Source organism: Crotalus tigris, unplaced genomic scaffold (assembly GCF_016545835.1).
Source record: "Crotalus tigris isolate CLP2741 ecotype Arizona unplaced genomic scaffold, ASM1654583v1 scf7180000018790.500841, whole genome shotgun sequence".
NCBI lineage: Eukaryota > Metazoa > Chordata > Lepidosauria > Squamata > Viperidae > Crotalus > Crotalus tigris.
Window position 1 is genome coordinate 175557 of NW_024097202.1, and position 26998 is coordinate 202554.

The 26998-nt window shown below is 43.3% G+C and overlaps 1 protein-coding gene across 4 annotated transcripts in view; it reads left to right on the forward strand.

The window, feature by feature from the left end:
* Positions 1–223: 223 nt before the first annotated feature.
* Positions 224–26998, forward strand: part of LOC120313830 (ephrin type-B receptor 5) — a 190606-nt gene continuing 163831 nt past the window's right edge. Inside the window, exon 1 of one of the 4 annotated variants that reach the window (XM_039356177.1) lies at positions 224–315. The gene's annotated coding sequence lies outside the window, so the exon portion shown is untranslated. Of the gene's footprint in view, positions 316–413; positions 1221–23073; positions 25085–26998 lie in introns of those variants that run through there. The other 3 variants (XM_039356174.1, XM_039356175.1, XM_039356176.1) reach the window with 3 other exon arrangements.

Sequence of the window (26998 nt, forward strand, 5' to 3'; positions counted from 1 at the left end):
CAATACTCCAACTTGGAATCTACGCTAACGTCTTGGCCAGGGGCCAAATTACTTAAGTTGAAGACAATTGCTTAATTAACTGGCGGCCTTAACTTTACCAGAAAGAAATCTTCACACCGAGCATTTATGAAGGGCTTTTTGCTGGGAGTCGTCTCAGCGGTTCCAGAGGTATTCCCACCGTTTCTTACGCCCTGTGGGCAGCAAGAACCTTCGTGGTCCCCGGTCCTGCTGCAGCCTGAAGCGGGGCGACACGGAAATCCGTGACGAGGTTATGGCGCAGCGCAGGTGGCGGCGCAAGAGCCCGGCTGAGTCCAGGTACCTTTTGGCTTAGAGCTCCAGCCTTGGGGGGGGGGGGGGAATCGGCTGAAGGAGCCTTTTGCCAGCAGCCGGGAAGGGAGCACGGCAACAACTTTGCGGATTCCTCGCAAGATTGCTGCTGCTGGTTGGAAGCGCGGAAGGCAGGGCAGGGCCTCCTCCTAGAGCTCCGCCTTCAAGGACGCTGGGCTGCTCCGCTTGGGGCCGACGAAGCCGGTGCGAAGCGAGGGGGAAAAGACCACGGCTGCCCTCGCGGGGTCTGCTTGCAAGAGGATCAGATCGAGAGCCTCCGCAGCTTCGAATCGCAGGATCCTCCCAATCCGCTCGGAACAGGGGTCGTCTGCGAGGGGAGCGAAGTCCCGAGAAGAAGCGCCAAGCAGGAGCGTTTGTGGAAAGAAACCTGGCTAGCTGGTTGGCAGAAAGGCAATTTGACAGAAAAAAAAAAAAAGCTGGTAGCCACAAGACACCTCCCGTTCCAAGCAGAAGATCTGGACTGGCCGAGAGACTCCCGACTGGTGAGTGGGAAAAGCCGGGCCAGAAAAAGGGGACCCGGAATCCCTGCGTTTGGGCTATATGAGAACTCTCTCCGAGGATTGCTTTAGGAGCCCAGACAACAGGCTGGCCGGGCGGCCGGCTGGCAGGTTCCCGTCTGGCGGAGGCGCTGTGGAAAGGTTGCTGCTAGCGAGATCCCAGTGAGTGGATCATGGATCCCTTTCAGGGATCCCACAACAATATATATGTCTGAGCGAGAAAGAGAAAGGGGGGGAGCAGCAAGAAAAGAGCGATCGGAGGAGCACTTTCCCAGGATCTCATCTCCAGCACAGGTTTGAGCGACGTTTCTGCGCTTCTCTTTTCCCCAGAGAGATCCTCCCACTCGGATAGAGCATCCCGACCGCGCCAGCCAGGTAGGGACTTTGGAACAGAGTTGAGCCGCAAACTGCTCGATATCGCTGCCTGCCTTCCGGCTTGGGGAAAGGGGGCCTGGGGCCCATTGGAGACCCTGGAAGTGTGGCCCCAGGAGGCTGAGTCCATCGAGGCTCTCGTTCTGCTTCTCTCTCCCCCCTCCTTCCCCCTTTTCCTTTTTACAGATCGCGCTTCATTCTTGTGTCAGATGGCTTGGCTAAAGAGGGAGGGAAGTGGGGAGAAGAGGCATAATTGAAAAATCAGGTCATGATTTCAAACTGCTGCACAGCTGGCCCGTGGCTGTTCCCTGTTCAGCAAAGAGGCAGCCTTTTTTGCTGTGTTTTATTGTTGTTGGATACACTTCTGTAGCTGTAATCTTCTCCCTCTCTCTTTTCACCCCCCCCAACCCCTCAAAAATTCTGGAGGGTTTATGAAGAGCATCTGTTGAGCTGTGTGCTTGACTTGTTTTCCCCCACTCCGCCACCAGGATGGGATCTGTGTCTGTTGGGGAAAATTGCATCCTGTTGGATAAATTCATATTCCTTTGTGTGCAGGGCAAAAAGAGCCTGGGGAAAATTGGGGGTGCAGTGGGGGTTGAGGGTCTCTGAGCACAGCAGAGGAATGCCCTTTGATGGGCTGCCTCACCTTGTGTCTTTATTGCCCTGCTGATATATTTTGAATTCCTAGAGAGAAGAGAGATTTGCAAACATCTGTGGTCTCTTTTTCACAGCGTAGGTCAGCTTGCTTGCATCTCTCGCTCTGATTCTTCTCAAGCCCATTGCAATATTTCCTTTGCAGCTCCCTCTGCCTGAAAAGAAAAAGCAGACAGATATTAGAGACAGTATTACTTACATCACCTGGAATTCCCCCTCTCCATTTGCCCTGGCCTGAAGGGGAGGGGGAGGGAGAACCCCCTTCTTATTAGGAACACGAGTCAAAACATGAAACTTGTCAAAAGCTTTCTTCAATCACAGCTAATCCGCTCCCCCTGCTAGGCTGGTCCAGACTGGCTCCCCTGCTCTCTATTATGTGGGATACACAATGAATGATTTTTCCTGTCTTTGCACCGATTATGCATTGCATTTACAAAGGCAGTGGGAACCACACAGACATGGATTTGTTAATCCAATGGAAAGCTAGTATGATCTGCTACCATGCGTTTGGATTGCTAGATAGTGCTGTGGTGGCTATTGGCCTTTTTATACAACCCAGTGGTGTTTGTGTGAGCTGCTTTTCTGTGTTTCCTCTGGTTTCGGTGTCCAGTTTTCCATGCATTGTGATAGGGAGGAATTGTTTCTGACGGAGCAAGGCTTAATATGTTGTAGCTGCAAATGCTGAAGCTTGCAGGATCCAGCCCTCACAGCCACATTCTGTGGTAAGCTAAGATTAGGGTGTACATTTATGGAACAAATGAGAATATTTTTCAGAGAATGACTAGCAGGAGGTTTGAAAGAGGAACCACTGGTAGTTTTGTATCTATTAACCCCCTTTCAAGTCTGTTAAGCAGATTTCTGTACTTTCAAAAATCTGCCAAACCAGTTTGAACCAGAGGTAATAGTGGAACAGATATATGTTCTGTGTAGCTTGAAAAGGGCTACCTACCTCTTTCAGCACTCTCAATTTACATAATTTATACAGTCAGGGAACAGTTGAACCCTGAATCTGTTTATAAGATTGCAGCCTTATGTGCGGTAGTGCAGAACATACAGTGACATGCTGGGTTCCATTCAGCACCTCTTCCTGCCATTCAGCTTTTGGACTTTTTGCTGTACAGTTCCATGTTCAAGACACTCCTGTATTTTGGTATGAATGGATAGAATTGTAAAATGTTCCAGAACTGGGGTGTGCAGGCAGATTAATCCAGCTGAGCTCTTCCACAGTTGCTAACTTAAAACCATCCTTGAGGTGACGTTCTTTCTGCCTCTTATGAAGTTCCTCTACCAAATCACACACAACTGACAACTTGTATTGGTCAACCCAGCTGTCCAGTTATACTTAGACACATTTCATTGCCTGGCTCCAATCAGTTTGGTGTTTACCTGAGCAAGTTGCTTGCATTCTTCTCTTGATGGGCCATTGAGAATATATTTCTCCTTTCAGAAATATTTTAGAGGTTGAAACAAGTGTTAGTATAGGCTTTCTTTGCCTATGGAGATTCTCAGTCATCCAGGCCATGGTTGTTCCAAAGGTGCTTTTTCAAAAGGCAACTGGACTTTGGTTTTCCTTGAAGATGTTTTGCTTCTCATCCAAGAAGCCTCTTCAGTTCTCCTCCAAGAAGCTTCTTTCAGTTTTGAGAACTGAACTTATTCTGAATGAGAAGCGAAATGTTTTCAAGGAAAAACAAAGTCCAGCTGTTTTATGAGAAAACACCTTTGGGATATAGGCTTTCTTAATCTCTTTTCCAATTTTTTTGCCAAAGTATTGGTGTGATCATAACCTTTTTCCTTACCTTCTGATCTTAGATTGGATGATCTCACTTTTGCTAGGCACATTTAACATCCTGTTCTTCCTAATGGTGCTCGTGCAAATGGATTTTCCTGTTAGATGATCTCTGACAGCAAAGTTTGCTCCCTACATTGGCTGGTAAAGCTTCCTCAGTTGGCCCCAGATCTCCAACAGAGGCTACTTTTTCTGCCAAGCTGTAATGAGATTGCTGTTCCCTTTGTCTTGCCCCTATGAATTTATTCTTGCACTGTTTTCCCTAAAGAGATAAATTAGTCTTCTCTGAGTTGAGCTTGATTCTTGATCACTTATGTTCTTGTCATGATATGGATTTAGCCAAGTATTTCTCCATCTTAAAATGTATGGACTTCCAACTCCCAGCATGCTAGGGAATTCTGGGAGTTAAAATCCACATATCTTGAGATTGTTGAGGTTGAGAAACCCTAGGCTAGCCTACTTGGACTTCTTAAAGGATTTCCCATTCAAATACTAAGTTGCTTAAATAGTATATCTTGTGACTGTAATAGAGATATTGCCAGACTAAAACAGGAATCTTGCTGGATCAGAAAAAAACTTCTTATTTTGTCTGCTTTCATCATTGTTTTCCAAAATGGTAGTCTGATGCTTCAGAGAAGCTCAAAAAGTTTTGCATTTTGTGTGTATTGGTATTTATTTTCTGTACACCAGAAATATGTTTTATAACACAACTTATCCTGTTTCCTCTGATTTGCATAGCTTTTGGCCAGGGTGCTTTATTGTAGACTGAAGTCCCAATGCAAGTAATCTTGATTTTTAAAAAATCAGGTTTTTAAAAATTAATCGAACTGTAGATTCTCTATCAGTATTGAAATGCTAACCCTCTGAAGAATGGAATCATATTAAATAAAACTGTCCTGTGAAACGCAGCTGGTCTACTGACTGTTATTGGACATCCCCAATTACTATTAATAGCACAAAAATGCTCCAAATTTAGAGGTTGCTTGTCATTTCAAACCTGCCTCCAGTTTTTCTCTCCAGTATTTTTATAGAACCTTCTAGAAACAAAGCACATTCCAGATTCAGTATCAGAATTATTGAACCAACATTGAATTCAAATTTTTCAGTGATGTTTGGTAGGCAACTTGATTTTCATGTTATGGTCTCACCACAAATGCTTCTATGTATGTCAACACTATGATGGCCTTAATGTGCCAGAGCTGCTCCTAACCTAGGTTTCTTGGACACATTCTATCATGAACAGCTATCTACAGAAGGGCATAACACTGACACAAAGTGTATTTGATAGGGATTGCTCTGGTTGATGATGGCCAAGGATACATGCCAGTGTAGGCAATCTGCTACCCCCATTTTTTTCTTGTATCACCTGGATCCTCTTTGACTTCATTGCCAACATGGTATCCTACAGAACACATGGTTGCTATAGTAGTAGAAGGCTAAAATAGGCTTCATATAGTTTACAATAAAGCAAAGTCAGAACCATAGATGTGCATGATGAGACCCCACCACTTTGTCTTGCATAATTGAAGCCTCTAATGTCATCTCCAACTACTAAACTGGGTGCCATATTCTATGTAGTCTGGGCTATAAATGAAATTGTGAGGGGCTGGAATCCCAATTCTGCCAAGAATGCTGAATTTTGAAGCTTTATAAATTATGCAAACTCACATTGTTTACCTGTTCCATAATCCATAATGCTAATTTTACTAGACACACACACACACACACTATTTGATTCAGCAAGGATTTATAATATTTGATTATATATTGATTTCTGGGTACTATTTTCTAATAAATTATCAAAGGGGGAAATTACATGGTTCTAATCTGAGATATCTGTCATACAAACTATGTTGCCCATTAGTAATGATTATGTAGGATTATTTAAACTAGTTTTGCCACTAGTTAAGCTACCAAATCTGTTTAATTTAGTTATTCCTTGGTAACTTCTAGTATATTGCCAGGCCCAATTAAAAAAAATAAAGAAGCAAACCTGGTTGTGACCTTCACAGTTTGGAGCTGTGGGACTTGTAGAATTTCTTTTCCCCCACATATACATATATATAAAATCAGTTTTTAATGCCTTATATATTACCATGTTACTTTTTTGAATTTATACTTTGTTGGAAGCTGCCATGAAAACATTCTCTAAGAGGGTAATCTGTAAACACTTAATAATAATGGATTTTATTCCCTTGGGAGGCAGGCTTGCATATAAGTACCTGTCATTTATAAATCAACAATTTTGCTTTGTTTCCATCTGCACATACTTATAACAGATGCAAGGCAGAGGAAGCAAAGAAAAATTTCTGTATCTTGTTTCCTGGAGGGGATATCTGTCTATCACAGGAAAGACAGCAGATTAAAATTTATAAATTTGGAATACTATGATCACTCTTTCTTTTGTGAAAAACTAAGCCAAATTTTTATATTTTTTAATTCCTTTGAACAGATGTGTTTTAAGAGTTGTTTCAGGCACATACGTGAATTCCTTGCATATTGCAATTTTCAACATGTGTTCAATAGCGGTCTGTTGCACAATAGAGATCGATATGCAATATTACAGATCGATCCAAATCAGCACATCTTCCTTTACTAGACTCATGTGCTTTATGAATGGGAAAGCAGGATTGGGCTTTGAGTTCCACTGGTAAGTTTGTACATCTCCCCAGCACTGCCTTTTAGTGCCTACATGGTTGTATATGCATGTTCAGGAAAGGAAAACTCATCTGCTTGAGCTTCTGTGGCAAACACGTCAAACAAAAGGCCCGTGGGCCACATCAACCAGCCATGTGGTTAGTTGTGGCCCGCGACCTGCCCTGGAGACAGCGAAGGCCGCCCCTGCTGTCTTGGCCCCACCTCCTGAGTGCACACACAGGAGGCGGTGAGTAGTGGGACCTGGCATCCCGGGTGAAAGGGAAGTGCTCAGAACGCATCTCCAAAGTTATAGATCTGTGCCGCACCTGCCACCAGCACCTCCATGGCCTGCCCAGCCTTGCAGCCCTCAAGCGCTTCCCTTTCACCCAGGACACCAGGCCCTGTGGTTCATCACCTCCTGCACGTCCGCTGGTCATGCCCATCTGACTGCACCTACTCAGTCGGCCGCACCTACCCATCCACGCCCCCGAAGCCTGCCCAGGATAACCACAATGCTGATGCGGCCCTCAATGACGTTGAGTTTGGCACCCCTTTTCTATGGGCATCCTGTTCCTCTAGATATCTGTGTAAACCCCTCTCAGATGTACATGCTGCCTAGTATACTGTATAAGGGATGGGGAAGAGACAAAAGCCTTACTCTCTATTCCATAAGGTGAACCCGAAATATAGGAAGGCTTGCTTGTAATCTTCCTTGGTTTGGATGATTGGTTGACCCAGACCATGGCACTGTTTCTAAACAAATGCAATTTAGATACTTTCATGCTGAATCCAAACAATTCATTATCAAGACCCAAGTAAAAAAGTGGTATGTGGGCACAACTAGTCATTGACAACTTCTACAATAAGGTGGCAAAAGGAGGGAAATTCATGGATTAGAAGAGAGATGGATTGATGTAGCTCCTGGAGCTACTCGTCATTTATTGCTGAAGTTTGACAGCAAACTACACTACTGAATTTCCAAAGGCAAAAGGAAATAGCAATAATGTGTTTGATGTATATGTTGCTTTCCTTTTAGGAGGTCAAGGTAGAATATAGTAATCCCTTCTGCCATTTTCCCTCACAGCAACCATCCTATGAGGTAAGTTGATGTGGGGATCCAGTTTGGTGTAGAGATTAAGGTGCTGGCCTAGAAACCAGGAGACTGTGAGTTCTAGTCCAACCATGGATGGAAAGCCAACTAGGTGACCTTGGGCCAGTCACTCTTTCTTACCCCTAGTAAGAAGGCAATGGCAAATGACTTCTGAGAAAACTGCAAGTACTTTTGTCTAGGCAGTTGCCAGGAATAAAAAACTGACTCAACGACACAATACACAAAAAAGTGAGGTAGGCTGGTCTAAGACTGAGTGATTGGTCCCAAATCCCCCAGGGAGCATCTGAGGGCGAATTTGAACTTGGGTGTCTCCAGTACCAGTGTAGTTACTTAACAATTGTGTCACAGTCTAATAATCTCTGAAATTATCCAGAATGATATGATTATATTTAAAACTCAGAAGAATTTTGGAATTGAACGGTTTACTTTTAAAACTATTTTTATCTTTTCAAAAGCCTCTAAATGACAAAAAACGCTAAATGTGGGCTTTTGTTATTATTAAAATATAAGCCGGTCAAAGACCAAAGCAAAGATGATGATGATGATGTTTAAATATATGCAGTTCTTGTAGAATCAGTTTAAGAAAAAATATGGCAAAAAATAGTTAGTTACGCATCTGTGTTGTACTGTCTGCTAAAGCTTATACACGTTCTTTCTGCACGTGGTGGGAGCATCTGGCTGGCACTTCTGGAAGCAAAATATTTATTTTACGATTTCATTCATTTGTTTGATTAACTACAGCTTTGGATTTTTTTTTTTTTTAAATCTGGCTCTGCTTACTTTCATCTTCGCTTCACTGAATTATTCTTACTGCCCTTGTTTGCGCTCTGCACAAGACTAGAATATAGCTATTGGATCAAAAAACAGTTGTTCTCTCTAATCAAGAAGGAGTCCTTTTGACAAAAAGTGAGCTTGCCTGTGGGTGTTTTTTTGCCTGCCAAAGAGATAGAATTGAGAAGAACCTTGCAATAACCATCCCAAAATTTGTTGTTAGATGTACTTGAGAAACCTCTACAGATTTGCCATTTTCAATCCAGCAAACAAAAACAATACAGATCCATTGCATCCCTAGCCATGTTAGAGTTTCAAAATGAGATTTCTCAGTTTGTATTCACCAGGCAGCCCTGAGATTCTGTTCCCCCCCAAACAACAACAACAACAAAAAGTGATCGGATTTTTTTCATTTTGGAAAAAAAAAGCCCAGCAACTATTATTTTTTTAAAAAAAAACACTGCAGTATTTTTGGAATATCAATCTTTTGCAAATGAACCCTTAAATTGCAGATGACCTTTTTAAAAATGCTGTCACAGATCACCGTGTGTCTCACAGTTCCTGGCTGTTGTGCTGGGATAAATTCCCTGCACTGGGAGAGAATTGTACAGGGTTGCAGAGACACTTTTCTTGCCTGCAGGTTGAAAAGGAGCGCAGCCTAGCAGAAGCTTTACCAGTTGATTCATCTGATTGTATAAAGTGGCCCTTCCACAGGCGGGCTCTTCTCTTGTATTAAGCCTTGAAGGGGGTCTTGCTAATTGATGAGGTGTAAATGGCTTTGTCAGAGAGCTGCTTGTGATTCCAAAGGGACACCTGCTTATCCGTTTATACGTGTCCCTGCAAAGATTTCTCCCCCCCCTCCTGTACACAAAATGCTGCTCTGTACTGTTCCCTTTCCATCACCTCTTTGTCTGAGAAACTCGGCTGCCTGTAGCTTGTTAACCTCCTCTGGCTTTTCACATCCTCTCCCTTCTTCCCTCCTTCTCTGTGTGTTCCCCATCTGGGAAGGTCACACAGAAATGATGCAGGGCAAGATTGCTCCAACACGTTTTTTTAAACAGCACCTGCTCATTACACCTTCCCTGCCATCCTTCTTGCTCTCCCTTCTGAGCCTCAGTCATTCTGAACAGGCACTGCCATTTGTGCACTCGTCTTTACCTCTTCCCTGAGTCTTCCAGCGGAAATCCATCCTGTGGCAATTATTAATGCACAGTTCTGGCTTCCTAGTTAACCCTGAGACCTCAAGGCTGTGTCACTGTAAAGTAATCAGTATCTAAATATGTGGGTCATTTTTATCTACCCTTATATCTCTGTGAGCTTGACTAGGTAGGTTTGACCAGCTACATCTTTCCTTGATTGATTGTTGGGGAGAAATTTTCATCAGTTTATCAGACAATTAAGAGCACTTTTGTTTTATTTGGGATCCCGTGGCTGTTAAAATATAACAACTAAATTATCTCACATCTCCTTCAGTGCTCTTTCCTTCTACTCCGTGATAGCTAAGTTTAATTTCAAAGGAGCTCTAATTTGTCCTTAATTCAGTGTCCATGTAAGAGGTTTCTGGTTATAGGTGGGATGAAATGACTTTTTTTGCTTTATGAAATGCTTTTTAAATTATAAATATGCCAGGAAAAAAAGGAACTAAAAGCAAATAGACTCCTGTAACAGGTGTAGAAACCATGTGGAACAATATGGACATCTTAATGTTGACCATTGGAGAATTGCCAAGAACAGTCACCAACTGTTATGCCATTAATACAAGGGTGGAGTTCCTGCAGGGAGATTTTAAGATACTACAACTACAACTACGTGATCAAAGCCCAATCAATTTTTGATCCTTTCTCTGAAGACACCCCTATATGAGAGAAAAATTAACATTAAATTGCACTTAATTGTGCTTATCTATATTTCTAGATCACGTGAGATTCTGAAATATTATGAATGGATTAAAAAAATGGAAGGACAAACAACATTCAAGACCACAAATTGCTGGAGCAGCTCTAAAATGAGGCTTACATTAAAAGGGAAAGGGTCAGACTCTGGTAGAAAATCCAGTATTTTATATAGTCTTGTTATAAAAACTGAAATGTTTATTTATTTGGATTTTCATATCTTTTGAGCTTGTAATTGGATCATGTATGCTTACAGGGGAGAACATATGCAAGTTTGCAGTAGATCTCTAAAAATGGTGCCCCCTTAAATGCTTATTTCCAGTTTCTTCCCTTGTAGCTAAATATGCTACCTTATGCTCAGTTGTTTCACTTGGCTCAAAACTTGACTTCTGCACACAAATATAATTGTAGCTGAGTTGCTTTGAGAAATAAGTTAAAACTGAGAAGAAATGAAAATCCATTTTGTGGTTGTAGTCTGCTATGGCAAACACCCAATATGGAGTTTGTATTTGGTTTACCTTCTCTGTGTTGGGACTCTTAAAAATGTGGACCTCATGGCTTAGAAAACTAATCTGGGGGATTTTCCCAGTGAAGAACTCTAGTGGATTCAGGAGTATGCAAGTTTGTTTGTGCTTTTTCATTTTATCCTACTGAAGGATAATACTAAAGTATTAAGTAAAATAAGGAAATTTTCTTAGCTTTTGTTAGGAAACACCAGCAATTTATTAAACAAAGTGCTTAACAATCTCTTTGCTGCTCTTCCTGACAGGTGGGAAGGACCTGCGTGAATGATCTGTGCTCAGGAGGCTGACTGATTCAGATACTCAATATGTTGTTAGGTAGATGCTCATGACAAGGCAGAAAAATCAATGGTAATGGGCTTGCTCATCAACACCTGAACACACTACTAATCCATATTTTACAACGGCAGCATGTTTAAAAAGCTGTTGAGAATCTCTTGCAGTTTGCCGGTAATGGGAAAACGTTGGGTACATTTAGGAAATGGCTATTGGATGCCTGTTGGTGTTTTCAGAATCTGTCTCTTCATGAAAAAAAAAATTAGCAGAACAGGGTGAGGTTGCTATAGAGGACTTTTTTTCCTACCTCTTTTGTCAATTTGGCTCCATCTGTGCCTTGTGTGTTTTACTCTGAACTATGCTGACAGAAAAGCTATATTCTTTTAGGGAGATAAAAGAAGGATATTAGAAATGGAACAGTCAAACAGTGAAGGTAGTCCAGTCAATGTTAGATTCTCCCCTTCAACTTTTTACTCCTTTGTTATTCCTTAATTTGTTTTCAGTGACCCAGATATGTTAGATAACCATAAACGTGCTAGTGATACAGCCTGGGGATAATAAGATTCATGATCCAACTGATGATTTTCCCACAAATTTTATGAATCAGGCTGAGAAAGTATACTGGACATACAGTTCTGTCCTTGTTCTAACTGTCATCATCATCATCATCATCAAGTTGGAAGGGACCTTGGAGGTCATTTTCTGCCAGTTTTATTCATTCTCTTGTTGCATCTGCTAAGCCATGATGTTGTTACTGCTGAACCATAATTTGCTCCAGTTCTCCAGCATGGTGACTGAAGAATCCACCAACGGGTTATTTCATTCCTCCTGCCAAATCAGACCAAGTTGTCAAGTTGTCATGCCTCCTCATTATCTGGGACTTCCCAGTTTTTATCTTGGTCTTTCGCCCATGAGGATGTGATTTCTTGACTCTCAGTCGTTTGGAGCAGGTCAGACTAGATTTTATTAATCCATTGGTGGATTCTTTTTTTTTTTTTTTGAGATTGGGAAAATTTAGTGGAGATTATTACCTCTCTTGAAAATCTAAATCCCTTCCCTTTCCCTGCAGGGCTAGAGTAGCACTCCTCTGCAGGACTGGGTGGTGGTGGTGGTTTCCCTTCCCTGAGTTCAACCTTTGCTGAACTTTCAAAAACTTTTCTGAGAGAAGCGGGGGGAGTTTTTCCTTCGTTGTGGTGTAGGGGGGCTTGAATATTCACACTCCCCTGACAAGTGCGCATGTTTCTGGCTGGTGGCTGCCATTTTAAAGCCTCGTGGCTTCTTCTCTGACCTGGCTCAGTCAGGGATTTCTATAGCGGCCGCCATTTTGAATTCATGTAGCACACCTTTGCCGAAATTATTTTGGCTGAAGCACAGCTGTTTGGTCATTTGGAGCAAGCGACAGGGGGAATTTGTCTGGCTTTTGTTTGCTTTGCTTTCTGGCTGAAACTGAAGAGGAGGAAGCCTCGCTTACAGCAGCAATCTATTTTCGCGCCTAACAGCTGTTAGGCACGATTTCCCAAACCGATCTCTTCATTACAGAAGAGTCTAAAACTTGATTCTTTAACTTTTGAGTACGTGTTGATTATCTTAGAAGCCTAAATTCTCCTCCTCCTCCTCCTCCTCCTCCTCCTCCTCCTCCTCCTCCTCCTCCTCCTCCTCCTCCCCCCTTCCTTTCTCACGGAGCTCTAGGCGTCCGCCATTTTAAGGCATATTCCCATAGGGAAACACCCATTCACACCCTGGCCAGGACGCCATTTTGTGATTGTTCAACAACTTGCTTCAGCTATATATATTGTTCTACATAGTTTCACTGGTATAATTGCATAGATTTTGCATAGGCCTTTGCATCATTTTTATTAACCGTGCCTTTGAGCTTAAGTGTTTCAGAATTGAGGAAATCTATTATCAACAAGAGTGTGGAATCATCAGAAGCAACGGTCCTTCAGGCTCTGCTTGCCATATTGCCTATATCTGCCCCTTTGCATCTAGTGGTTGCTTCAAGATCCTGACCATCGCCACTATTGTGGGACACGTGTGATTTTGTCACCAACTTGATCTCAGGTCCATTGCCAGGTGACGAGCATTGCTGCACCAAGCGTGAGTCCTGGTTAGCCAGTGGGCCGACTCACGCTAATCCACGTGAAGTCAGTCCCTCTTCAGGGGGGTTCCTGACATCCCTTGCAGAACGAGTCAGTCCCAGAGTTACCTCTGGGTTGCATCTCGACTGATATGGCAGAAACCACTGAGTCACAACCTTCGTACACTGACAACAACCCCGTCCAAGTTGAGCCGGCACCCGAGGCGCCTGGAGGTAAGGCCAAAGCCAAACCGAAGTACAGCAGGAAGGCTGGCAAGGCAAGCGATAAGCAGGCCGACCGTACACACAGAGGCCTGAAGAAGCAATTCTCCTGGGCCCAACGCTTGTCTGCTGAACAAGGTCATACACTGTCAACCTCTACACCACCTGACATGGGAGCGCCCCTACCATCCACATCGAGAGCTTGGTCACCTGAGAATATGCTTCAGCAGGTCTCAACTCAGACCTTTGGTCAGGGAGGACCACCTCTGTTTGGGGAGGACCTTGATTTGCCCAGCCTGTCATCTGCACCATCGCTGCCATCACACCATCTGCTGCGGGGTTATGGCCTCCGCTAGAGCAGTCCTTCTCTGACCAGCGCCAAGTGTGGATATCGCAGGCTGTGTTCCAAGCCATGGTGTCTGCAGGGCAACAGCAGGCTTCTCCCATTCCGGGGTCTTCTTCTGAACCGAGCACCTCTGTATGACCTCCACTGGATCGGTCAGGTATGGTCTCCCCATCCCATTCCCCTGAATCCAACTCTTCAAATGCTTCGGATTATGGGGGAGGTAGGGACGGTTGGTCGGATTGTGAGGAACCTACCCATGAATCTCAGCCCATGCGGAGCTCTTCAATGCTTCGCTGTTTCCTTCTTTGCTGCGCAGAGCCTGTACAGCGGGCAAGCTTTCCTCCAATCCGGTCCCAACCCCTCAGCCTTCTTCTGATCAGGATGCTAATCTCCTGTTTGCCGTGCCTGTAGACGAACACCTACAAATTCCCTGTCCCCTATTATTCCTCAAAAATATTCAGGGGCAGTGGGAATCACCGGCTGCTCAACCGACCCAGGGAATGGCTGAGCGCAAGATAGTGGATGTGGCTAAGAATTTGGCAGATTTATTGGAGGTACCAAAAGTAGATGAGTCATTAGCTCCACTTTTTTTGACTACCAGTCTCCCGGCAGATGTCTCGGATGCCCGTAAGGTGGAAGATAAAAAATCTGAGATGGCCTTACGTAAGGTCCATTTGGCATCTGCATGGGCTGCAAAGGCGGCAATGGCCACTTCTTTCTTTGCCAGGATTTCAATTACCTGGCTTCACCAGTTGCAGGGTGAAGAGGTCAGAATCCATCAGGATTTAACTAAGTTAATAGCCACATCTGAGTATATGGCGGATGTCTCCCTGTATTCGGCCAAGCACTCAGCCCGAGCAATGGCTTCCGGCGTAGTCGCTAGGAGGCTTCTATGGCTCAAAAACTGGAGGGCTGAGAGCAAACATAAGTGGCGTGCAGCCACTGCCGCCTTCATGGGTGGCAGACTAATTGGGGAGGTCCTAATGCCATATCTCATAGAAAATAAACAAAAACAAAAGGTTATCTCTCATTTGGCAAGAAGAACTAACGGACACTTCCTCCCTTACAGTCGCTGGCAGTCCTTTCGGACTGGGACCGTGACAGAGTCTGCACAACCATACCAACCCCCAGCCCCTAAGATTGAGCGCTCCTTTGACAGGACAAACTATAGGGACAGAACCCGATACCAACCCCAAAACAAACAGTCCTTTTGTAGCAGAGGGGTCGCCCCTCCTGTTGCTCCAAGTGACTCAGAGTGGACTCCCCCCATTGGTGGCAGACTTACTCTCTTTATCCGCCAATGGGAAAACACGACCACAGACTCCTGGGTTCTGCGCACCATAAGAGAGAGCCTGTCCCTGGAGTTCAAATCCAGGCCAGTAGATCATTTCATGTCTTGCCCAACCATGAGAAACTCTGTAAAAAGAGGGCTCATGGAAGATACCATCCAACACTTACTCACCATCAAGGCTGAATCAGGCCGGACGGGGGTATTACTCCATTCTATTTGTGGTCCCAAAATCTTCAGGGGGATGGAGGGCAATCCTTGATCTCAAGGGACTGAACCTCCACCTGCAATACCGGAGGTTCAAAATGCAGATGTTACACTCCATCTTATCCAGCATAAGACGGGGGGATCTATTGACTTCAATAGATCTAAAGGAGGCTTACCTGCACATCTCCATCCTCCCGGACCATCGCAGGTATCTGCGATTCTGCTACCTCAACCTCCACTTTCAATACAGGGCTCTACCATTCGGCCTATCCTCAGCACCCAGAGTCTTTACCAAGATCCTGGTAGTGTTGGCAGTTCATTTAAGGTTAGTGCCTGTTTGGGTCCAGTGCTATCTGGACGACATCCTGATCCAGTCCCTGTCAATTTCAACCGCCCAGTCGGATTTGGCCCTCACAATAAGAACTCTACAGAATCACGGGTTCTTGATAAATTTCAAAAAGAGCCAACTGACTCCCTCTGCCCGCCTGTTACATCTGGGTGCAGTGATAGACACGGAAGCTTGTCACGTGTACCTATCAGAGGAGTGGCACAGGAGCATCAGAAACCTGGCACTCAGGGTGCGCAGAAGCAGGACTGTATCATTGGCCACACTTTCTCAACTCCTGGGGAAGTTAATATCATGTATAGCCATAGTGCCGTGGGCCCGGTTACACGCACGGGACCTTCAGTGGTTCCTGCTCCCGTACCAGAGACAGCACACCAGTACATCCAACCAGTTGGTGCGCGTTCCTCATCAGGTGCATCACTCTCTCGGCTGGTGGACATCTATTCAAAGAGCCCAATCGAGTCAGGGTGACCACAGATGCAAGTCTCTTCGGTTGGGGTGCACATCTCCAATCCCAGATGGCTCAAGGTCAGTGGTCACAGACAGACCTCAGGCACAGCATAAATTGGTTGGAACTCAGAGTGATCCACCTAGCCCTCAAACACTTCCACACAGTAGCCAGGGGGCAACATGTGCTGGTCCTAATGGACAACGTGGCTGCAAAAGCTCACATAAATCGGCAAGGGGGCATCCGGTTCATGTCCCTCATGACAGAGGCTTGAGCATTGAGCTCCTGGGCAGAGAAACATCTGCTCTCTATCAGGGCTGAGCATATCTCGGGAGAGGCAAATCGACAGGTAGACTTCCTCAGCAGGTCAATAGTGGACCATTCAGAGTGGATGTTACATCCAGATATCTTCGAGGAGATCTCAGACAGATATGGTCGTCCGATAGTGGACCTGTTCGCCTCACCGAGGAACACCCAGCTGCCCAGGTTCTTTTCTCAGTTCCCCTCCCAGGGATCAGAGGGGGTAGATGCCCTGCGCAGCCAGTGGCCGCGAGGCCTGTTGTACGCCTTTCCCCCATTGCCTCTACTTCCAGCAGTTATCAGGAAGATCCTGGAGGAACAGGTGAAAGTGATCTTTATAGCTCCTCACTGGCCCAGGAGACCATGGTTCGCAGATCTGGTGAGTCTCTCATTCTCAGCTTGGAGGATTCCAGACAACCGGGTACGTTTGACGCAGGGGGATTTTCAGCATCCAGACTCCCAATGGCTTCAATTGACTGCCTGGCACTTGAACGTCGCACCCTGACCAGGGGTTCATAATCGGCGGAGGTGATCGATATGATCCAGGCGGCCAGGAGATCGGCCAGGAGACTAACCGTATTTACGACCATATGTGGAAGAACTTCTGTCGCTGGTGTGACAGGAATCACGTGAGTCTGTCACAGGTAACCATTCCTAGGGTACTAGAATATTTGATGGAGGGCGTCAAAAAGGGGTTAGCGCCCAATACTATCCGCAGACAGTTAGCAGCACTTTCCTCTGTGTTCTCGTGGGACTCCTCTGAGTCCTTATCAAGGCACCCGACCGTACGGTCCTTCCTCAAGGGAGTCACTAATAGTAGACCTCCCATGGTTCATAGATATCCTTCTTGGAACTTACCTCGGGTTCTTCAGGCACTAACCTCACCTCCCTTTGAACCACTTAAATCGTGTTCCTTACGATACTTTCACTCAAAGTCTCCTTCCTGATTGCAATTACTTCGGCTAGGCGCATTTCGGAATTGGCTGCCTTGTTGGTCAGGAAGGACCTGTGCACGTTTCATGAAGACAGGGTGGTTCTCCGGTGAGACCCCTCCTTTATTCCAAAAATAAATACAGTATTCCATAGAGCACAAGAGGTCATTCTTCCAGATTTCTGTCCTCATCCGTCACATGAATTGGAATGGCAATGGCACACCCTTGATGTAAGGAGAGTCTTACGACGTTATATCAAGCGCACGGCGCCTTTCCATAAATCTGAAGCCCTGTTTGTGTCCTTTCAGCTTTCTTCGATGGGTCAAAAGGTGTCAGCTTCCACCATAGGTAGGTGGATCAGGGCCTGTATCGCAAGCGCCTACGTTTCTCTTGCTTTGCCTGTTCCTCCTCATGTTACGGCTCACTCCACCCGCAGTGCTGCCACAACTGCGGCGTGGGCAACCCAGGCATCCATTGAGGACATTTGCAGGGTGGCGACATGGTCTTCGCCATCACCTTTCTTTAGACATTGCCATTTAGACAAATTTGCGTCGGCTGAGGCTGCTTTTGGTAGGCGTATTTTACAACAAGTAGTCACACCATCTGGGGGTCCGGCCCCAACTGACTCCCACCCTTAGGGACTCTGGAAGCTTTGGTATGTCCCATTGGTGGCTTCTTCAGTCATCATGCTGGAGAAGGAGCGTTGGCTTACCTGAACGCCTGTTCTCAGCATGATGATGAAGAATCCACGCCCTCCCTTTTAGAAGTCAGTCAGGTCCGGGTTGGGCACTTGTTATTGTAGGTTTTTTTCTTAATACCTGCTTGAGAGTCATCACGTCCAACTGTTGTCATTGGCTACGCCGTCGATGAAAACTGGGAAGTCCCAGATAATGAGGAGGCGTGACAACTTGACAACTTGATCTGATTGGGCAGGAGGACTGAAATAACTTGTTGGTGGATTCTTCATCATCATGCTGAGAACAGGCGTTCAGGTAAGCCAACGCTCCTTCCAGGTTGGAAACTCCTTTGAAAAAAATGGCTTCAGTTGCAAAGTTAAAGATAATTTATTGTTATAGTTGGTCAGATTTCAGTAACTGGAAAGTTTAACTTCTTATGAAATAAGGAAGAAAGGAGTGTGATGCTACTCTTGCACCCCAGCTGATATCTTATAATAAATCCTATGACATCTGATTTGAAGCATGGCTTTTAAAAAGTAGGCATTTGCTGGACCTGACTGGTTTTGTGAGAGAAAATGGGCAAGATCCATTTTCACATTTTATTTTGACAATGCGTTTTACATCAGCTTAACAAAACTCACCTTGATCTGATATGCGTTGTTCCTAAACAATGGTTTTGAAGTCATGTGGACTTTAGGCAGGGTAATTGCACATCAAATTCATGAAAAAAAAAGTCAATTGGTTTGTTACCAATTGAGTGAAGGGGGTAGGATTTGATTTTATTATGTTTCTATATCTGATTGCCAGGAAAAACTGAATGGCCAGTAGTCAATTGTTCCCCCCCCCCAAATCCAATAGTTTGAAGTAATAACAGCTGGCTCCTTTTCTATTCATAATAAATGCTCATAAAACAGAATCTTTTTGCCAGGCACAGCTCATTTATAAAATATCCTTCATTCAAACAACAACAACAACAACAACCAAGCAAACAACATAAATATTTATCAGTCATACATTGGCTTTGACAGCGTGTTGGTTGCCCCTTGCATCTTTCATTGTTATTTTTACTGTTTACACATGTATTTGTTTTTATGCCTTGCTAGCTGCCCAGAATTATTTGATTAAGATAGACTATATCCATTTGCTAAATAAATAAATAAAAATTTGCATTGGTTATATGACAAACCAATGGCAGGCTACGTTCCCATGTGCTATATTTGCTGAGGCCATTTTCTGAACTGCTCTGGAACTTATTGTTGTTAGAGAGAGGTGTGTGTGTGTTCCTAAAAAATACAGCCTTAGCAAAACAATTAGTTGGGGAGGAAAAAGGAACTTAGAGAGAATTAAGGACATTTTTTATGCTTTCTCTAAGAAGGCAGCAAAGGTAAGAATGCGAAGAGAAGAGGCAAGGGCTCAGAAGCTGTTTGGAACCTGTTTTTATGGCTGAAGAAGGAGAACAGAAGAAGCACTGAACTGAAAGTCAGGAATTCCTGGGGAAAGTGGGTAGAAAATCTTGATTTAGATCAGTGGTTGTCAACCTGTGGGTCGGGACCCCATTTGGGGTTGAACGACCATTTCACAGGGGTCGCCAAACAAGACTGTCTGCCATTTTTCCCCCCTTTGGCCATGCCCCTGGCACCCGGTGATGTATAAGTGGTTGGGGGTCACCACAACATGGGGAACTGTATTATGGGGTCGCGGCATTAGAAAGGTTGAGAACCACTGATTTAGATGAAAAAGAAAAGAAAAAGAAAAAGAAAGCTCTGGGGCCAGTTTGGGAGTTGCTAGGGGCCAATTGAAGAGCAAGTCAGGAAGAAAACCTCTGAGCGATCCTGGGGAATATTAGTGGCTACATTATTTATAGCAAATGGACAGCCGAGAAGGAGGTTAAAAACCCTTCTTGACTACTAGTCTCTTGTATCTGTGTTAAATTGTGCATGTCTCTCATTCCCTAGAAATGTTGTTGATGAATTAGGAGTTTAGAGAAGAGCAGCAGAAGCTATTAACGGGCCGCAGAGGATTGATGAGGTACATTACTAAAGGGATGGCAGATACAGGCTAAATGATGACTAAAAAGATTGCTTACAAGTGTCTGGAGAGTGTAAAATGATAGAGAAGGTACGCTCCCCTCCCCCCCTGCCCACCTCCAATGAATTTAAGCTTTTGTAGCCAAAGTGCACCCATTTTTTTAAACAAATTAAGATAGAATACTTTTTTTATCTGAAAAAAAGTACTGTTATTGGCCAAACTTTCCCTGTTCCTGTCATGTACATGTTTGACTTTAGACAGGAGAGCTAAAATTTATTTTGTGAAGGATGGAAATTGTAATCCAATGGAGCTGGAGGGACATCAGGCTGGGAAAGGCTCTTTAAGAATGTTTAAGAGTATATTGTAAATTACCCAACTTATTATGTGTTTATTATTAGCTGCAGATGTGTTTAGAGAAATGACTTGTGAAAAGGTATGGATCGTTCCCAACCAAGTAATTCTGCCCGTCCCATGAACTGCGCTGAGCAGTTCACTCCATTCACAAGATGATGCATGAGAGATCCAGGGAAAAGCAAAAAAAGATATATATATATATATATATATATATATATATATATATATATATATATATATATATATATATATATATATATATATTGGTAAGGCTTACTACTGAGACAAACAGCTGCACCCTTCAAAGTGGTGCTGAAAGCTTCTTTGCTCCGTTTATTTCAAGTTAAGCCACACACATACAAATATTTGTCTTCATTTGACATATGAGGAAATTTGGAAAAGACGTTAAAGTAAACAGATTCTTTTGCTGCATCCTTATTCCCTTTCAAGTTTGCATGATTCTACCGAAAGCAACTCAGCAGACCCTCAGAGTGGGAAAGGATTCTACCCCTGCAGAAAAAATGGTCTGGGCTGGTTCCAGATCTTGCTGAGAATCAACACAGACATTTGCTCTGGGTGGCTGAGTAGTGGTGGTGGTGGTGGTGGTGGCAGGAAGCTCCCTCCCTCGCTTTCGTATTTAGTGTGTGATTGCGTGGTTTTCCATTCAGACGTGGCTGACAGGGCAAAGAGGTCCCCCCAAACCCCATGAAATATAAATGAACTTGTGATGGTGTGGGATGAAAGACGGACTCTGCCTGAGGTTGATATACCGTATATGCCGGCGTATAAGGTGACTTCTGCGAGCTCTAAAATCGGCGCCAAAGATGGGGGTCGTCTTATACGCCGAGTCGTCTTATACGCTGGAAATACTGGTAGTTTCCGGCGTATAAGATGACGTTCTAGAAATGCGGCCTGGCGATAAAGACGGGGGTCGTCTTATACGCCGGGTCGCCTTGTACGCCGGCATATACAGTATTGCTGTTTCTTCTAGAATGTGATGTCACAAAGCCTTTTCCCCAAGATTTGGTTGAATTTCCACCAATCGGTAAACTGGAGCAGAAAGACCCCAATTGGAAAAGCATAATTTTCAGAAAAGAATGATCAAGGCTTTCTGAATGGCTCTGGAGATATTTGCCTGCATGTATGAATCCCAAAACTGTGATGGTGGAATACATGTTACCTCTCTCAATTTTAAGCTGACCTGAGCAGGCTCAACCTGGCCATAAGACTTTTGCCAATCACCTACATTATGACTCCCATATTGTGGATGGTTAGATAAAATAGGAGAAAGCAAGAGGAGGACAAATTTATCCATGTCTTCGTAAAAGAAAAGCCCAGGACGATCTCCAAATAAGCATGCTGCAGCTTAACTATATTGTAATGTTTATTAAGGATTCTGCGTTTGAACTCTGATTCTGATCTTTGTGTAGACATGCCAACACTTTGCATGTTCTTGAAAAGCAACTTCCCACTTCTGACAAGCTTTTATAAAATATACTTCCCAGTGTGTATTATTAAAATTACATTGAAAATTAATGTAACCAAAATTTCACTGAGAACAAGCACTAAACATGTTTATATATTCCTTTTGGAAGAGATAAATAAGGTTAATCATAATTAATCTTTTTTTTAAAAAAAGAGTTCCAATGTTATTCTAGAAACTGATAAAAAAAGAAGGAGGAGGAGGAGGAGGAGGAGGAGGAGGAGGAGGAGGAGGAGGAGGAGGAGGAGGAAAAGGGGAAGGAAAGATCTTGCCCTGGGACAAAAACAAAAGAAAACACAGATATTGCAATAGATAAGATGAACACATGGTGAATCTTTCTTCACTTATTAATTTCCCAAAGTTTGTTAATTTCCAGTAGGTTTGAGAAAGTGTTGATTTTCAGTAGGTTTAGAGAAAGCTGACTAGACCTGACTCTCGGTCTATCTAACCCAACTTTTCAGAATCTGGATAGATCCCCAAAGGTATGGACTTCACCTCCCAGAGTGTTCAGAAGTAACCATGTTGGCTTTGGGAATTCTAAGAGGTTGCCTCTCAGTTAATCTGGTTGCAGTCCCCAGGGCAACAAGCTGAAACATTACCTGGAAAAATCCCAGTTCCACTTTTTCTTCCTCTCACATCTGTGTTAATTACAGCAAATTAACCCTGACTGATGAATATTCAACACTTGGTAGGATTAGTTAAAATGTGTAACTTGGCCAAACATTAAGCAGACATTGCTTTTTGTCGCAAGGCATGGCTGGGTGATTCTTTGCTTTCTACTGATTGCTTCTTGTCTCTTCTTGTATGCCTTGGTAATGTACTCATTTAACAAAACCCATCCATCTTTATGGTTAAAGTTGTTTTTCCTTTTTTCTAAATACCATCCCAAGGATCAAAATCAGCTTATGGCATGAACTGGAAGGCTCAGGGGTGTAATAGGAAGCAGTGATTTGGAAATTTGACAGAAACCAAGATTGAATATAAATATTTAGGCATCAGAGGGGGAAAAAAGTGTGGTGGTAGTGTTGAGGAACGCAGCCGATATTACGTCCAGTGATCTCAGCCACAGTGTGACTTGAATTGTGAGCACTGTAGGGCCTTTGAAAGGTCATGGTTATTTAAGAACAGACAAGAAGCTTGCCTGTCTGCTGCTTCTTCTTCTTCTTCTTTTCCTCTCCAGCATTTCTGTTTGGGGAATGCTATTTTCTGTTTTTGTAATTGGAATCTCTGAATTGCAGTTTTCAATTTGGCACAATATGTCACTAAAAAACCACCTAGATGATCCAGACTTGTTTTTCCTTTTCCTTTTAAAAAATACTTGCTTATAATGGGGTATATATTACCATTCCTGCTAAACCCTCTGGAATCCTGCTCCCATCAAGGACTGGCAGATGGAATCCTGCGTGCCATTGTATAAACTTGCCTGCTTGAATATACATGAGAGACGTGGATTTCCTCAGTAATTATCATCCTTTTCTGTTGTCTAGAAAAGGCTTATTTAAGATGCTTGTCAAATACTGTCCCTTGCCAAAGCATTTACTCTTTAAGTTAATGGCCCATTTGTTGCTTTGAAGTGATAAACTCTGGCAGTCTAGACTCTTTCATCTTATAAGAACTTCAGTTGGGGAATCTTTTCACCATATTGTTTCACTTCAAAAGAAATACTGACCGACTGTAGGAGGCCTGTTAACATTGGCTGATGCTAAATTAGCATGAGAAATTAATTCAGCCTCTGGGAAGCTGATTGGTTTAGAGCTTTTGCTTTAAATTTATTTCACATCCTTTCCTCTGTTTCTTTCCTTTTTTAAAAAAAACAAAATAAAGTGACTTCTGTGGAAGGAGATGAAGCACATTTGAGAAAGTATTTGAATAAAGTGATGAAATTGAAGGATGTGAGGCTATCTCACTCTGCAGTGATTGGCACTTCACAGCTATATATTGCAGTCAACTGACATATTAAGTTCTGCAGTCATTTTCTTTGTTCTTTCTCATGTGGCCTTAGTTAAGATTGTCCTATGGTATCACCTTGTTATGCAGCCAGTCAGAATTGGCTATAGACAATTGACTGGAAGGATAACCATTTGTAGCCTGCAAAACTTTATTTTAATGCTCACAGAAGGATATTACAAAGATGGGGCCATGTCTGCTTTGTGCAAATATTGTAACCAGAATGTGCCTTTGACTAGGATGCTAGGTTGCCTAAATGTTTTTGTGTGAAGTGGGATTGCAGAGGGAACTCTTTATCTGATAACTTATTTCCAGCCTGTTGTCAAGTATGGTGGTGAGGTCAGAGATGCTGCTTTATGAGGAATAGCTTGGGGTTGTGATAACCAGTAAGGCCTTAACAGAGGGAACATGCGTGTAAGGTAACGGTAGGCATATGGGCAGGAGAGTCTCTTTCTCCCCACCATTGTGGTTTCTTTTTTTGGCACCAGACCAAGAAGATAAAATTCTGGATGGGATTGAAAAATTGTGGCAATCCTCAACCGAAGACAGAAATCTTAAAAGGTATAATCCTGGCTCACACTGTACCTGTTTAGTCACCTCCGGTTACATCTGCATAGATTGCAGGGAATCAACCATAAGCTAATATACAAAGAGAGACTCTCTCTATAGCTCAGGCATGCAATTATATTCTTGAGTTAGGCGCCTGAGAAATATTACAAAGATATAATCTTCCCATATTGGGTAATTAAAAAGAGCGCTCAAACCACCAGCGCGCCCATCAAGTTACATCTTGCCAAGAGAAAGAAACAAGTGCAACACTTCTGAGATCCCCTTCATTTCAAATAACTTGCAGTGATCATGAGGATGTAGTAATTAATGATGAGAAGATAAAGGGATATTGTCTGTTAAACATTAATTCAAAATAATTAAAAGCTCTTTACCAGCCTCCACGTGTGGAGTATGTCTGCCAATCCCCACTGAGGATGCTGTGCACCTATGGCGACTGCAAGGAGTCTCAATTTTGGCCATGCAGTCTGGGTGGCTTAGCAGAGAGCTCTGAGAAGTTGAGGCTCAGTTTGAACTCTTCTCTGGTGAAGCAGACAACCTTGCTAGAAATGGCTTGGAGCAAGTAGGGTTTGGATTGTTTTTATCTTTATTCTTTATTACTATTTTAATGAATACGTCCCTTCAACCCATCCCACTGCCACCGGGCACTAACTCTTTAAAGAAAGGACCTCTTCCTTAAGCTCTTATCTAATTTTTCTAATCTGTTGGTTTGAAGTTTCTCTTGTTTTGGGAAAGGGCTCTGGAGAAAACTATGGAAATGTGGAAGTTCCTAAGAGGAAGAAAGGAGAATGCTCCAAGAATGTCTGAGAAGCAGTCTGAAGATTCAAGGTGCCATCACCTATGATGGACCAAGACTTTTTAGCCCTTAAAGGAGATTATCAGGGCATCTTCTATATACCACTCTGGCTTCTAATTTGGAAGATTGGACATATGGGGAAGACGCTCTGTGTGTGGCTCTCATCCTTGAAGAGGAAAACTCTTGCATCTGCTGGTCTAGGTACATGATTGCAAAGATGAACTGCCTCTTTGTGGAAAAACAAGAGTCCATTATGTTGCAGAACTGATAATATTTCTTGTGCTTTCATGGATTCTAGGTTACTTCCTCAGTTGTGTAGCCAGGTTCTTTCTTCAACTGGAAGTATGCCTATTTCAGCCTATTCTAACCTGGACTTGCTGGCTCCTATAATATCTCAGGCAGCAGGAGGTCCAGCCCTTGGGAGGACACCACTATGAATAGATCCAAAGACCATAAACTGTAGTAAAAATCATGGATGTTTTCTTTTTTTAATTTCTGGGAGTTTTTTTCCCCTTCTGTTCAATTGTGTCCAATTGTCAGAGACTGCGTGGACAGGTTTCTGCAGTTTTCTTGGCAAGGTTTTTCAAAAGTGGGTTTGCCATTGTTTCTTTCCTAGGGTTGACAGAAAACGACTAGCTCAAGATCACCAGCTGGCTTTGTGCTTAAGGCAGGACTAGACCTCACAGTCTCCTAGTTTCTAGGCCAGTGTCTTAACCACTACACCAAACTGCTCTCTCACCAAACTAATACTACTTTCTAACACTAATAATAATACTCTCTAATACTAATATGGTATAGTGGTTAAAGTGTTGGGCTAGGAATAGGGAAATTCAAGTTCTTGTCTCAGCCATGGAAAATCATTGGACAGTCATTTTCTAAGCCCAATCCACCACAGGATTGTTGTGGAAAAAACTGGAGAAGGGAGCATTATGTTCACTATCTAGAGCTCCTGAAGGGAAGGCAAAGTATAAATCTAAGGACTGAGTAAATAAGTAAATATAGACAAATGAATAGGAACAGGTCATAGCAAATGGCAATGAGTAACTGACCTTGACTGATCTCATAAAATCCAAGCTTAGTTAAATCTGGTTAATATTTGGATGGGAGACCATTGAGAAATCCCAACATTATAGACTAGCCTGAGAAAGTGGGGGGAAAGTCAGTTTGGAATAAGGGATCATTAAACCATTTCTGTCTTGTTGCCAAGAAAACTACACAATTCCTGCAATCAGGAATCAAGCTCAATATGGGAGACTTCATTAATAATATCAAAATATTACAACATTTCACAACAGTAGCTGCCAGTGAATTGTACTACTTTGCTAGCTAAATTATGCTAATGAAGATGATCATGCTAAGTAAGAAAAATCCAAGTTTAAGTTTGATTTGAATAGAATCTAATATTCTTATTATAGTCAATTCAAAATTATTTTGCTAAAGCTTGGGCCAGAGATATTTTTATTGGAAACAGGCAATGTACGGCTTAGTAGCAAACTAGAACTTGCTAGTGCAGGGGTCCCCAACCCCCGGGCTATGGACCAGTACCGGGCCGTGGCATGCCAGCAACCGGTCTGTACAAACAAGCAAAGTCCCATCCATGGGATGTAGGTGGCATAGAAAAAAATGAACTCTCCGGTCTGTGCAAAAAACTTTCTCCACGGAACCGGTGCCTGGTGCCCAAAAGGTTGAGGGCCTCTGTGCTATTGGTTCCTGGTTAATATGAAAAGTGCAGTCATTTAAAACTGATCTGCTTGTTTGACACAGACAATTAAAAGATATGTGGTTGTATTCCTGACATCTTGAATTTTATACCACTGTAAAGACTGCCTTTTCAACTTGCCAATTGATCGACATCAGGAATCTCTGTCTCTGTATCATGAAGGCTTTGTAGAACGTAGTATGTGTTTTGAAAATCAAGACACAATTGCTTTGAGGTGCTACAGAAGTAACGAATCTGTTTCTTATATATACTCATCTGTGAGTAAGAGTGGAACGAAGAACTGTTTTTAGATATCTTTTTTGCTCTTTTATACCCACTTCCTCTTTCATGTCTCATACTTCTGTCAACTTTCTTTCATGGTACTTTGTGGACTTTTCTCCTTCCTTAAGCCAAGA